The 15,564-nt window shown below is 37.2% G+C and overlaps 1 pseudogene; it reads right to left on the bottom strand.

Moving 5' to 3' along the window:
* Positions 9,342-14,261, bottom strand: LOC104763140 (annotated as a pseudogene).

Genomic DNA, 15,564 nt, shown 5'->3' with positions numbered 1-15,564 from the left:
TTTTTTTTTTTTTTTTTTTTATAAGACAAACGTTTAGTTGAAAAGAGCCAATGGGGAGAAACATTATTTACAAAGGTAGTCGGATGCGAAACAGTACGAACACGTCGTGCCAGATTGTCAGTTTTACCATTCTGAGCGCGGGGAACTAAGGCTAAGGAAAAATAGCGGAATTCCTCTCTATCAGCTTGTATCTTCTCTAAGTACGGCTTGAAGGCTGGCCACTCGGAAGGCGAAAACACCATCTTCACCATGTCAAAGTAGGCGGTAAGAAAGACCACGTCCTGATTATTTGCACCAATCATATATCGCATCGCCCATATAAGCGCTTCCATCAAACCTCCTTCATAATACATACTTACTGATATATATATATATTGGATAATCAATTACACAACTGATATTGTTATAAAAATATTATTAATTTCGTATAACAACATAAGAGATGAATGTGCTCTGAAGATTTCTCAAAATTAATCTTCATTACCACATTGAGTTGAAAAATTTCACTAGTTATTTTGTAATCTAAAAATATAGAAATATGCAAATTTGGTTTTATTTGTTTTCTCAACTGAACTTATAGTAATTTAAATAAATAATTAGTCAGTTTACGGAGTAGTTAACACTTAACATGACATGACATGAGGCTATGACCTATGAGCTGTGAACATGATTTCTAATAATATAATAATGAAATCTTGAACGCAAATCAGTTCTAAAACTTCTCAAGAAGGGTTATACTTACACAGTTATACTTAACGAAATGGTCCAAGATTAGCAATATAATGAAATTTTAAAAATTTGAACAGAAAAAGTTGAAAACATAATTCATGCAAAGCATCCCGATGGCCGATATAGTGTGTGAATCCACCAGACATATCACGAACTGGAATGAGACGTCAACACTTAAGATTGGAATCAGATTGTTTACCATAAAGTTAATAATGGCCGTTTACAGGTATAATTGGAAAGCATTATCACAAAGCTTATAGAAAGTTAACAATGGAAACATCAAATGCTATCAACTGAATTGTCCACATTTGATGCGGTTTTTACTTGATGCTGCAATGTGTGTGTTGTTGCTAAAGTTGATGGTTGTGTTGTGTGGTGATTTTGTTGCATTGATGTTTTAAAGGTGTGGGTTTGCGCAGAGCCAAGACGCGTATGGTGGAGATTGAAGATCACTTACCTGGCATCCTTTCATAGCTACCTATTTAATGGACCGACCAACTTTGCCTATATGCCTTGTCGGATTTCTGACAAAAAGAGTTTTTTCGATTGGATTTTTTTTTGCCAATTCGTTGCCAAAAAAGAACAATAAAAAATGGAGAGATTTCGCCACCACATATCTTAAAAAACTACCTAATCAGTCTACTGTTTCCACATAACAGATGAGATGTCCACATATAGATTTATCTAATCAGTCTACTGTTTCCACATAACAGATGAGATTTCTATAAGCAAAGGATTATAAATGAAACCAGGCATTGTGTCATACATGATAGTAGTGTGAATCTGTAATCTCCACATGAACTGGGATCTCAATCAAATTTGCATCTAAGCATCTGCACATATAGACATAGTACAGTTAGAAGTAATGAATTGAGAGGGAACCAATTATAAGTTTCCCAAATGAGTTTCTAAGGCTAAGCTAGTCGTTTGAAACTTTACTCAATTTTAGAGCCCCTTCACCTGTGATTGATGAACCTGGAAATATTTCCATAATGCATAACGTCAAGACATAGAGCTTTGTCATCCCCTAAAATGTCTTCAGAACCCCAATATGCATCCAGTATTACTGGAGAAGTACGTCTCTCGGAGTTGCGTTAGAACAACTCTGTAACGGTCAATATCTCTCCAGCAAACTCACAGATAAATACTCCTTTAGGCAGTTTTTCTAGAGTTCTGAGTCCCCAGCCTCTCCCATTGGGCGTTAAAAACACCTGATTAAGAAAAATGAAAGGAACATAAACACAATTCAGGCATCAGAGACTCTCAACCGGTTTAGTCCAAGTTACAGTGATCATAATCAGTTTCAGTTCTATCATAACTGAGATGGGTTTAGATTATCAAAAACTGGACCACTTGGCACAAAAAAAGAAAGCTTGGTAAGGTGAATGTGTTTACCTGCAGCTTGTTGTGAATCCCTTGTTGAACAACTCGGTTGCCACATTTCCTCATGCAGCCACACTTGCTCCAACATTCTTTAATGACCTTTCTCTTTAGATGCCCCTTGCACGGTTCCAAAGTTACTTCTTTTTGGGCTTTCTTTAAAGGACATTCTTTGCAATACTGCGCAATTTGTTTCTGCGGATCAGGGGCCTCAAAGATACATTGTTCCAGAAAATCGTTTTGTTGGAGGCTATCTACTGTGTATGCAAAGCCATTAAATGCAGTTGCACAACTGCATGCCATTGATAGACCCAAACAATCTCCACAGAAAGAGGAGCAGCATTGGTTATCCGTAATATTCCCAAGAGAAAACTTCACGGCAGCATCTTGATACACAAGACTTTAGGCTATGTAACAAAAAACTGGAGGAACCTTGTCACTCACCTCATTCACCCAAGGAATCTCAAATGTTTCTTTCCCTAGAGTGATGTCCCTGTTGATGTTTTGTGTTTGTGTGTTTAGATGATGAAAAACAGAGTAAGAAAATAATACTTTCATTGATCTGAAATTTGAATGTATTACAGACTCGATTATGTTGTGTTACAAAGACTCGATCTATACTTATATGAACCGAACCATTGTGTTGTGATAATAGACCAGACACAACTCTTTGATCAAAGACACAACTTTAAAACATAACAACTTGCGTCCCTTAATCAAATAACTAACTTATACAGATGTGTTGTGTTATGTAAATGTGTTGTGTTATGTAAATATGTTATGTTATGCAAATATGTTGTGATACAAGATTTGATTATGCTTCAACACTCCCCCTTAATCATATCTCGGCTTCACTCCAAGATTTCTTCTAAGCTCTTCAAACCTTGTAACACTTAAAGCCTTGGTAAGTATATCCGCGAGTTGATCTTCTCCTTTGCAATACTCAAGTTGAATGAGTCCTTTGTGCTCAGCTTCTCTCACAAAATGGTACTTGATCTCTATGTGTTTTGTTCTTCGATGATGCACCGGATTCTTTCCAATTGCTATTGCAGACTTGTTGTCACAGAAGATGGGAGTCCCTTCTTCAATCTTTAAACCGAAGTCTTCCAATAGTCTTTGTAACCATATGGCTTGATTTGTTGCTGCACATACGGCGATGTACTCTGCTTCCACCGTTGATTGAGCCACCGTTTGCTGCTTACAAGATTGCCAACAAAACATAGCTGATCCAAGACTAAAAACATAGCCTGTGGTGCTTTTCTTGTCTTCAGGACAACCACCCCAATCACTATCCGAGTAAGCTATTAACCTTGGTGTCTCTTTCCTTGTAAAGAACACGCCAAATCTTGAGGTTCCCTTAACGTATCTTAACACCCTTTTGGCTTCTTGATAGTGCTTCATGCGTGGTGATGACATGTATCTTCTTCTACTGAACTCAACTTGATCTTGAAGCTTTTGTTCGTCATTTGAATATCCATGATCTCCTTGCCATTTGCATCTTGGATGATGCATCTCTTGTCTTGAAAACGTACTTGATAGCCACTTGAGATGATTTGAGGAACACTCAGTAGGTTCTTCTCCAAACCAGGCTATAAGAAAACATTTTTGATGATTCTTTTTCCATGGCTAGTCATGACGGTAATATCTCCTTTACCGGCTGTCATGACTGTATCTCCATTTCCGACTCTAATTGGCACTTTGATACTTCTGTTGATGTGAGAGAAGTACCGTTCTTCTTTGGTCATATGATTTGTGCAGTCATTGTCGATCAACCAAACATCTGCGCCTAACGTTGTGGTTGATTCCTCACTTGCACTAAACAACATATGATCTTCACTTAAGTCTTCTTCTTCGGGACTTACATGTGCTCTCTCTTTGTTCTTTGAGCGACATTCATTGGAGTAGTGGCTGATCCTACCACACTTGTAACATTTGATGTTACTCTTCTGTTTCTTGCCATGATCGTCTTTCTTCGGTTTGTTTCGACACTCTTCTTCTGTGTGGTTGTTGCTCTTGTGATAACCACACCACTTCTTGCCTTGGTTGACATGGCTGTTGGTGTTGTCTCGTTTGAAACCGGATTCTCTTCCTTTGGAATGAACATAGAATGTTCCCTCTCTTTTGCTTTCTTCTCTTGCAGTAACTCTCGCTTCTTGTGCTTTTAAGATACCAAGAAGTTCTGACATTGTTAGTGAATCCAAATCGCGTGTTTGCTCTAGGACACTAACAATACTATCAAACTTGGCTGGGAGAGAGATGAGTATCTTCTATATGAGTTGAGAGTTTGATTTCTTTTCACCATGATAAGTTAATTGATTTTCCAAAACAATTAACTTATCGGTGAATGTCTTGATGTCGTCGTTGTCACATCTTTAGTTTTTCATACTCCCTACGGAGTGATTGGAGTTTAACCAATCGAACTTGTGGAGAGCCTTGGTATTCATCCTTCAGAGCATCCCACGCCTCTTTTGATGATGATGCTGCTGCAATTCGTAAGAAGATTTGATCAGTTACGGCAGTTTGCAAAATTTGCAATGCCATCGTATCATTCGCCTCTGCTTCTTCTCTAAGCGTCTTTGCTCTTGCAGTTTCAGGGGTTTCTCCCTCTTGCACCGGTCCAGCCGGCACGCCTTCTTCAACCATTGACCATAGTTTTCTGGTTCGAAATATGGTTGCCATCTTGATGCTCCAGAAGTCGTACTTCTCCCCATTGAATATAGGCATCACTTGATGTGAGGAGCCTTGCATCGTCTCTGCTTTTTGCTGACGATACGATCTCTCTTGTTCTCTCTTTTAGTGTTTTCTCTCTGGTCCTCTCAATCGCAAAGCTCTGATACCATGTTGATGTTTTGTGTTTGTGTGTTTACGATGATAAAAAACAGAGTAAGAAAGTAATACTTTTATTGATCTGAAATTTGAATGTATTATAGACTCGATTGTTTTGTGTTACAAAGACTCTATCTATACTTATATGAACCGAACCATTGTGTTGTGATAATAGACCAGACACAACTCTTTGATCAAAAGACACAACTGTAAAACAGAACAACTTTCATCCCTTAATCAAATAACTAACTTATACAAATGTGTTGTGTTATGTAAATGTGTTTTGTTATGTAAATATGTTATGATATGCAAATATGTTGTGATACGAGATTTGATTATGCTTCAACAGTCCCCGATGCTGCTCACCAATCTCCACTCATCCGCAGAAAGTTGGCATTTAGGGACAACTACCATACCCATGGAATCATCAACTGAACCGTTTTCAACAAATCCCATATTATCATTACTGCCCTGAGAAGTAAAAGCCATGCTTGCTGCAGATTTCTTCAATGCATCAATGTTCGTTGTGGCCAATGGCAAGGGTTTTAGCATATGGTTAGATGAATATTTCCCTATGTTGCCAGGTCCAAGTAGCAGCTACAGTTCTCATCTCAAGCATGAGAACTGAAGAGTCCCCTCTATCTACTGAATCTACAAAAAACGTACAAAACACATCAGTTTTGAAGAAAATAGCGTCAACACATTATACCAACAAAATGAGCAATGCAAAGAATATTTAGTTACTCCTATTTTCAAAAAAGTACCAGAATGAATAGAACTGGAAGTCATATCTGTAATGGGCTCGTATTTTGGGATAACGAGCTCACTCGTTTTTTTTTTGAATGTAAAGTTAAATTATATTCAATGAAAAAGTTTGTTTGTACAACTAGTGCATGTTTTGCTGATTATAAAATCAAAAGAAAAAGCTTAAAAAGAAGGATAACTAAGGTTAAAAACGAGAATGAAGCCATCATTGGTATCCGTCAGCGTTGCGTTGATCCCCCACTCGTTGAATCATTGTTAACTGATTCTTCAATTTTTTATCAACCCACACAGTAACCTGGGAAGCAGAATGCGGTGGTTCTCCGTGGAGTCAGCCATTTCGATCCCGCCATATGGTTTGGACCACTGCTTGGAAAATATACAAAATTATAAATTCATCAAAACGGTCATTTGGATGTTGCAATACATGAGTGACAAGAGTTCTCCAGTATGTAGTGTAGTTGGACTTGAGAAGGCCGCGAGCAAGGCTAGCCCAGATAGCTGAACCATAAGCACAATCGAAAAACAGATGATCCCGGGTTTCTAAGTGACCACTGCAAAAACCGCAGGAACCTGACAAGGCTCGATTCCACTTAGCCATACATGCACCTGTGGATAGTCTATCATGTACCGCCAGCCAAACACAGAAAGAAAATTTCGGTGTAGCGTGCGCAAACTACACCCTCTTATGCAAACTCACGGTTGAGGATGTAGTCCGGATATGATTCCAGGTATCCTTTGTCAAGAAACGCGGTTTAAAGACATTGTTCCTTCCCTGCTAAACCACCTCATCTGCCTTATCAAATTGGCTTCGAAGATGGAGGTTCAAAACGTCTTCAATCTGGTTAAGATGATCTGCAGGATGCCGCCGCCGACGATGATTGACAAAGGCTTCAGCTACCGTGCTACCCCAACCAATACTTGTGTCACCAACCCCTCTATCCCCGTGAGATCAGCTAGAGTACCTAAGGCGGACCACTGATCATACCAAAAAGACGTATGTTCACCATTACCCACCTTAACCTTGCAAAAATCTTTAGTGATCTCCCTATATTTGAGTAGTTTAGTCCATATCTAGGAGCCCTGACTCGAAATCTTTTTTACAGCCCATACTTAAGGAGATTTGTGTCGACCCACTTAACCCAAAGTTACTCACTGTGTGAGACAATTCACCAAATCAAATTCAAACAACTCACCGTATTAGCCTCAGCCAACGACCGCAGACCAAGACTAGTCCAGGTGATATGATAATGGGCAGCACTGAGAATAATCAAGTGTAAGTTGAGCTTGTTCTGCAAGATGTTATGCTTGTACTAGTTGGACCAATGACAAGGGCGAGGACCAAACAACTTGCTGGAGCTGTCCAATTGATGTTTGACGATATTTGGATCAAAGAAGACAACCAAGTACAACACAACACCCTAACCTTGATCCGAACACAATGAAGAGCTAAGTGGACAGAAGGGTGTGTGGACATTGTACTCTTTTTCCTTATCCTTGGTTTTGTCTTAATGGGTTTTCCAGGAAAGGTTATAATGAACCAATGGACACACATTTCACTAATGGTCTACTCTTTTGTCTGGAAGTCCACTTTGAGCCTAATACAAGCCCAAGAAAGCCCAAAATAATCACTTTATTTTGTGGTTAAAGAGCGATGACGAAAATGGAGTTCAACTCACCTTGGGAATGACACCTTGAGAAGGAAAACTTCAAGAGTTGGGTCTCCATTCAACTATCTATATTTATTGTCTTTTATTTTCAAGAATAATTAATACTTGCCTTTGTTACCAAGTTTCTTATCCCTATATAAACACATGGAATCTCTTTTGAGAATCATCAATCAATTTCCTTTTCATTTTATGAGTCTATCTCTTTGTTTTTTGTGTGTAATATCCAAGCAACAGCCTCCTCTTCCTGGACTAGTGTGTCATATCTAGCAGCGATCGGAGTTGGGAATATCAGCAGCCTTTCGAAACTTCTGTGTGACCCCTCAATCCATTAAATCTCTCTCGTTGCACCTTGCACATTGGCGAGTTTCTATCATTTCTAATCCGGCTGAGTGATCCTCGAATTTGGGCGTATCACCAGGAAACCTTAGCTTTATGAGAAATCATATTCGTGCCTGACCAGAGGAAAGTGGAGCAGAGCTTTTCAATTTCCTGAATGCAGACTCGCGGGAGTCGAAAAGCACCTAGCCAAAAGTTGCAAGTGCTCCAAAGTACCGAACTAATGAGACTTAGCTGCCCTGCAAAGGATAAGTATCTCGCATTCCAGAACCGGATTCTATTTTGCAGCTGTTCAATCAAAGGGGAGCAATCAGCAATAGAGAGTTTTTTGGAGACCAGAGGGAGTCCCAGGTAACGCACTGGTAACTGTCCAATCGCAAAAGGGAAACGGTTGCTGAGCTGTTGAGCAACTGCATAGGTGGTTCCCACCAAAAACAGGGTCGATTTCTCCATACTGATTTGCAAGTCAGAGCAACGAGCAAATTCAAAGAACATGTTAACAATGCCATCAATTGATCGAACCTTACCATCGGAAAGTACCATAAGGTCATCAGCAAAACTTAGGTGAGTTAAGCCGAGATTTTTACACCGCGGGTGATAGCTAAAATATCTCGCTCCCGCAGCCCAATCAAGAATCTTAGAAAGCACATGCATGCAAATTACAAACAGATAAGGCAACAGTGAGAAACCTTGGCGTAAGCCACGTGAGCTAAGGAAATAGCCTGCTAACTCCCCATTGACTTGAACCGAGAAGGACGTCGTGGTAACGCACAGAGAGATCCAGTAAATAAAATGAGGAGGGAAGTGCGTAGTCATAAGTACCTTTGTTAAAAAAGACCACTGGACAGAGTAAAAAACCTTAGATATGTCTATTTTAATCGCACATTGTCCCGAAATGGTTGCTTTATGATAATTCTTCACCAACTCTGCTGCTAAGAGTACATTCTCGATTAAGAGGTGGTCTTGCACAAACGCAGATTGGTTTACGGAAACAAACTTAGGGAGTACCCTCTTTAGCCGGTTAGCAATAATCTTCGAGATTACTTTGTAAAGAACATTGCAGCAAGAAATGGGCCGGTAATCTTTCATTTTAGAGGCTCCTAGCTTCTTAGGAATGAGAGCAAGAATGGTAGAGTTGATACCCTTAGGTAGGAACCCTTTGGCAAAGAAAGATTGAACGGAAAAGACAAAACTCATTCCCAATGATATCCCATGTTGCCTTATAGAAGTCATAGGTTTAGCCATAAGGCCCAAGAGACTTATTGTTTGGCATGGAAAATAAGACCTTCTGAATTTCTTCACCAATAATTGTGCGAGTTAGTAACTCCTGATCCAAATCATAGCACCGAAACTGCCACAGATGCTGCAACCCCTCAACCGTAACCCTTGCATAATCATTAGGGATGAACTGCAAAAACTCCCGGAAATGTCTCACTGCCTCAGTTTTTATTTCTTCAACAGACACCAATTTACGTCCATCAGAACATTGGATTTCCTTCATCAGGATCAGTTTTAGATGAAATAGCAACAAGATCAGAGCACTCTTTTTGCCATAAGCAGGAGTCTCGTCTATAGTCGGACTGTCTAAGCTATGGCTTTTCAAAGCAGAGTCTCCTTCACCTCTGTGTCGCAGCCTCTTTAAAGGGCGATCACACCAGCCAACGCTTCATCATCTTCCTCGATAGTCTGATATTACACAGCAGAAACTGAATAAATGCAATAACATCAAGCAACATTACTCTAACACAGCAAATATATTCAGTTTGATACTTCATGGAACTTCTGAGGCCTGAAAACTAAATCAACAACAACACTAAGTATGATAACAAAGCAATAAAAAATATATTATTTGAACAAACAAAATGGAAGATTGTGAGGAAAGAACATACGCAGCCTTCATCTTCTTTAACTTCGTGAGTCTTTATATGTCATATCAATATGTAAGGTCAAGGTAATAACAAAGACAATGACATCAATAGATTAAAGAGACAACAAAAAGTACCTCAGCATCTTGGCTATCGAATTTAGCTTCAGCAAGAACCCTGTCTTCAGGGAACAATTCCCACTTTTTATCATAAAGGGTGAGAAGGTTCTACACTAAAATTTCCAGAGAACTAGTAGAGCTAGTAGATCATGATGAGACTCAAAAAGGAGAATACTTTTGCCGGGAAAATTAGAAGAACTTACTAAGCAGAGGGACCAATAAACCAGACATCTACCTAGAAGTAATACAAATACACACGTTGCAGAAAATACTCAGAAATTGAGCATCTTACAGAGAAGCAAGCTTGTGCTCACTCAAGAAACATCACTAGTGTACCATAATCAATACTTAGTAAAGTTTACTAAAGCCAAGTGATAATGAATTGTAAGTGCTTTTTTACATTGATTATATCAAAATCATTACAATATATCATCAGAAGATAGCCTCTATATAGCTATTACAAGATAGTGTTGTTGTTTACTACGAGATAGGTAGTCTAGCCTTTAAAAGCTACTGGTTTTCCAAGAGAAATATAGGCAATAAAAATTCTGCATAAACACATCACATGGTAATGGTGAATGGCACATTGATCATTGAGTTCATTTAATTAAGCATTGAATAACACCAGATTTTAATGAAGTATTTAAAACCTCAATTGGATAATAAGAGATAAATCTATAATTATAAATAGGAAGATTTTTAAAAATAACAGTATAACACCAAAGTTTAAAACATAAATGATTTATATCAATTAATCTCTAATAATCCTAAACTGGATTCATTTTTTCTTAATATGGATAGATAATATTTTAAAAATAAAACTATCAGCTATCAAAACACAATTCAACATATTTTAAAAAACTTATTGGTAGTGGTGGACGAAAAAACTTTTATTTTGCAAATATCAATTTTAGATAGTCTCAAATAAAATTGCACAACTGTTGTACAAATTAACAATGAATATATAAGAAATTTCTTATTTTCTTAAGGATCTAATGGATTTTCTAGACTCTGAGCTTAAGAACTCTCAGACAAATGTATGATAGAGAATCCAATTGAGCCAACATACCGTTCGGTCATATGGTACAAATGTATTAGATGGATTATTTAACATTATTGATTTAAAAAAAATTGTTGTCAACATAATAATTACATGGACATTATTTGATAATTTTTTTTCTTGTTCTACGTATATTTTGAACATTATTTCTTTCTCATTTGCGGTAAAATTCTTTCAAACTTTGATTTATTGATTTTTGTATTGTAAGGTATTTTTGCATATTTAATCCTTAACCACCGTATAAATACCACATCGTTAGATATACGTGTTAATACATTATGTATATTTGGTAGGTTGATGCGTTAGGAATCTTCTATTGTATAGAAGATGATCATATTTTAATCTGATTATCATAATCCATATATGGAGATTCACATCATTAATAAAATTGTCCTTGATAAGCTTTGATAACAAATTTATCAATCACGAGATTCGCTCCAAAATGAAGGTGTACAAGAATGCAGTAGATCAGTAAAATCTGTAAGAACTTGTCTCTCATTGCTGTAATTGGGTCGATTTGACCTTCCTCTTTCTTGCCATTGTACTTATGCTCCTCTACGCTGAGTATCACAGTTGGGCAAATATCCCAATCATGGTACCTGCGGGGAACACATGCTCGATGAGGGTTCTAGCACACCAAGATCTGACGTATTCATCTTCCTCTTTGTTCGGGTTAGGAGGATTTTGGGTAGAAGAAGAACCGAAGAAAGTTCTTGAAATGGCCAAAACATGAACCGACGGCTCTAGGGTTCTGGTTACGTTGCTCTCGGGGGTTTAGGTCTGCAGCATTGCCCGATCTAGATCGCTCGTCCTCTCCATTCGGGTTAGGAGGATTTTAGGTAGAAGAAGAGCCACATCATAAGTTGTTGAGATAACCAAAACATGAACCGGTGGCTCTATTGCTGGTTCCCTCTCCATAGTTATGGCTTCCCGATATAGGTTGATCTCCGAGATTTTGGTTTCCACTGGTACCTTCTTTATATGTGATACCTTACCATTTCTCCGAGCCCTTGATTGGTCTACTGTTTCATTCCAGCGAGTAGATTGGCTCAAAGTCCCCCTCCTCTCTCCCGGATTAGGGTCTGTCGTAACCAGATAATTCACTAAACCAGACTTTGGTTTACTTGGCCTCAAAGATTGGGCTCTTGTTGTGGGGGTAAATGGCCAAAATCAACCCCAACTATTTGCCAAACCCTTTTTCATACCTAAATTTCACTACCCTACAAATAACAACCTGAACCGTGTTAATATTCAAATTGGCTATATATGTTCAGTGCCAATTATATGAAATATTAAAATTCAGATTTACTACCTGAACTATAAGAAATGTTGTCAATTTCAACATATATTCGAACGGTGTTAAGTCAAAGTTTAACAACGCTGAGTCAGACAACTAGTATCGTCCATGTGGCATTGTAATTGACTAAAACGACTTCGTTTTGGTCATTTTCGGTGTGTTGTGATTGATATGAAATGACTAAGACGACATCGTTTTAGTCAATTTTAGTGCCACGTGGATGCCATAGGTCGTCTGACTCAACATCGTTAAACTTCGACTTAATATCGTTCGAACATATGTTAAAATTGAGAACATTTCATATAGTTCAAGTAGCAAATTTAAATTTTAACACAATTCATGTTATTTACATGGTATTGAAGTTTAGATATGAACAAATGTTTAGCAGATAGTTGAGGTTGGTTTTGGCCGTTTTCCCCTTGTTGTGGTAACCGAAGGGTTGAGACCGGTTAATTGAACTTCCGTGAATCCTACCAGAGAATTGACCGGACGATTGGAGTTCGTTGCGCTGATCTTCGAGTTGGTTTGTTTGCTGATTGTAGCCGGAGACTTAACACCAGCCCGAGCATCGGCGGATTTAGTACCTGACTCTTGATTGATGTGGTTCGATCGGGTCTTCTTCCAAATACAGCACCGCGACGCAGTCTTATCATCGCCGCTGTCTCCGCCGGTAGTACCAGTGGCCATTGACGGATCTTTCGCCTTTCCGCTAGTTGATTCTACAGCATTTCTGCTGTGAACGGATTCGTTACTTGTCGAGTCGTGAGGGTTAACTCCACCGGAAGGTTTGGGGGATTCTTTAACATTTCCACCTACAACATCGACGTCGACGGCTGTTTCAGCGGAGTAAGAACCACTATGCTCGCGTTATAGGGAGAACAGTGAAAATGTAGTTAAAAACATACAGTACGTAAGCTAGCGACTGAAGCGATTAGCAGAGTCTTGCCAAGGTTTATGGTGGCCAAAGGCGATAAAGAGTTTGCTTCAATCTTTTTTGTTAGTCTGAAAGTAACTTATCATGAAATAGTAAGCTATTACTACATTTTATTTATTATTCTCTGTTGGTTTGCTTCAATCTTTTTTTTTTCCCAACAAATCAAATATATTATATTATAAAAAGTTTTACATGATACATAAATCACTCATATACAACCAATGACACAAATATAGGAAATTGAATACAATTTCAATGAAAGAGTGGAAGTGACTCTCTTACGTCCCCTTTCACATACTCGTAATTGGCTATCATCTTATAGATGAAACTCCAAAATGCATTTTTTTGTTAAAAGAAAAAACTGAAGTGTTGCTTGGAATGATTCTGAATATTGTCTTTTGAAACTCAAAACGATATGCTGGAAATGTCTAACGCATCGTTACCGATTATTGACCATTATTTTCCTTTTCATAGCAGTAGAATCTTCCGACCAATGGAAAGAGAAATCATCATCATCACAGTCACTCACCACGATTTCTTCCCATCACGCTCGTGTCTTGTTTTGGATAATACGAAGGACATATCAATTGAATAAAACGATGAACCAGTTCTAGCAAAAGAAAGGCTTTCGACCTGGAAAAGTTATCACCATCGTCATCATCGAAAATCATCGCCTTCATTTTAGAACCATACACTCCACATCCCATATAATCAATCAACAAGATGAAATATTCCAACCAAGGTAATGGGAGAACATCACCATCATCATACAATGTTAACGTCACAAGAAAAATATCAACAGATCCAACAGAAGAGTACCCAGCCTCAAATCTTGCACATATAAGGATAATTAATCCCAACTCAGTTTGAGGAACATACCCACATCTATTTCGGATTCTGATTTCATCAAGTAGATTGATTCTTCCATTGATTCCAGGATCAAAAAACCATGTTGAAACTCCATACCTTTGGGTAGGAGAATATTCACCGGTTGAAACCCGGAAATTCCACCGACAGTGACCGCACACACCGGAAAAAAACTTTCTACAAAGAAAGATATCACAATTCCTTCGAATTGACATTATGTGAAAGGAGCGACAATGGAGATGAGATGAATCTCTCATATTGATTAGCTAAATCCTAACGATTTGATAGATAATCCAAATCAAGGATCGATCCGATGGAGTGACCATAGTCTGATATGGAAATGACGGATTCACTTTCTGAAACACCGTTGTCGTGAAGAGGCAAGTTGCGTGGGTTTGATAATCTCGATTTGCCATTTTTAGTTACTGAAAATTTAAAAACTGTGCGGTAATTAGGAGATGTAAAAGCAATTGTACAAAGAAAACCACGATGGCCGACGCCGGCCGGAAAAAAGTAGAGAAGGAAGGTTTTGCTTGAAACGGTGGCTTTAGAAAATCGCCTATATTACCGTTGTTTCACCGTGGTTTGCTTCAATCTATATTACCGCACAGTTTTTGCTTCAATATAGGTTTGCTTCGATCTATATTAACATTTTGTAAGTATTGTGTTATGCCCTTTTAGTTTTACTTACTTAAATTTTAATTTACAATATTAACCCCTTAAAAATTTCCAAAAAAAGTATCAGGACACACTTTGTTTCCTAAATCTATATTAACATTTTTGAAGTACATTTGGTGTTTTACCCTTGAAGTTATATGTATTTAAAAACTTATTTACAAATTTAATCTCTAAAAACTTTCCAAAAATAACATCTTGTTTCCTAGATATTTTACATTTCATTCCAACCAAAAAAAAAACAGCAATCAATATTATATAGAGACATAAACTATGATATATTTTCCATTTTATTTTCCAAATCTGTGAGTTTTGATTCTTAACATCAAAAGAACTTTGATTCCTAATTATTTAAATATTATAATTAATATATATATTTAATAAAATGTAAAATATTATGAATATGTAAAATTTAAAAAATTTAAAATACTATATAATGTGGTTATAAAAAAGACATGTTGGAATTAATAAAATATTATTAAATATGTGCTAACACGGTTTAAATCCTCATTTTATTATTTGCCAACAATAGAAATATTATAATATCTGACATAGAAAATCAATTTGTTTTATCTAAGATTGTGTAAAATAATTAATTTATTAGGGAAAAATGTGACTTAATCACATCATATAAATGATTTATTATGTATTTCGATCCCTTATTTTTTGTTATAATAATTAAAAATCGAAACAGAATCACAAACACTAAACAAAACAAAATAAATATAATAAACAAATGGTCATATAGTATATTACAGGTTAAAAAATTAATATAAACATTTGGTCATACAAGCGGTCGGAAAATTAGGTTATTTCTCTATTTATAAAACATCCAATATTTTACAAACAACTAGAATATAAAATATAATTAATAATAAAATTATATGCACGCGGTATACCGCGAGTTAAAATCTAATTACTAAAGTAATATTCGAGTATTAAATTAATATTTGAAATAAAAACTTGTTGTAAATTGGTAGGTTGATCATCTGATTAGATGAATCTAAGCCCATTATTAAGTAACATGATTGATTAATTACGTCT

Source organism: Camelina sativa, chromosome 18, assembly GCF_000633955.1.
Source record: "Camelina sativa cultivar DH55 chromosome 18, Cs, whole genome shotgun sequence".
Lineage (NCBI taxonomy): Eukaryota > Viridiplantae > Streptophyta > Magnoliopsida > Brassicales > Brassicaceae > Camelina > Camelina sativa.
This window is presented reverse-complemented; position numbering and strand designations above follow the sequence as displayed.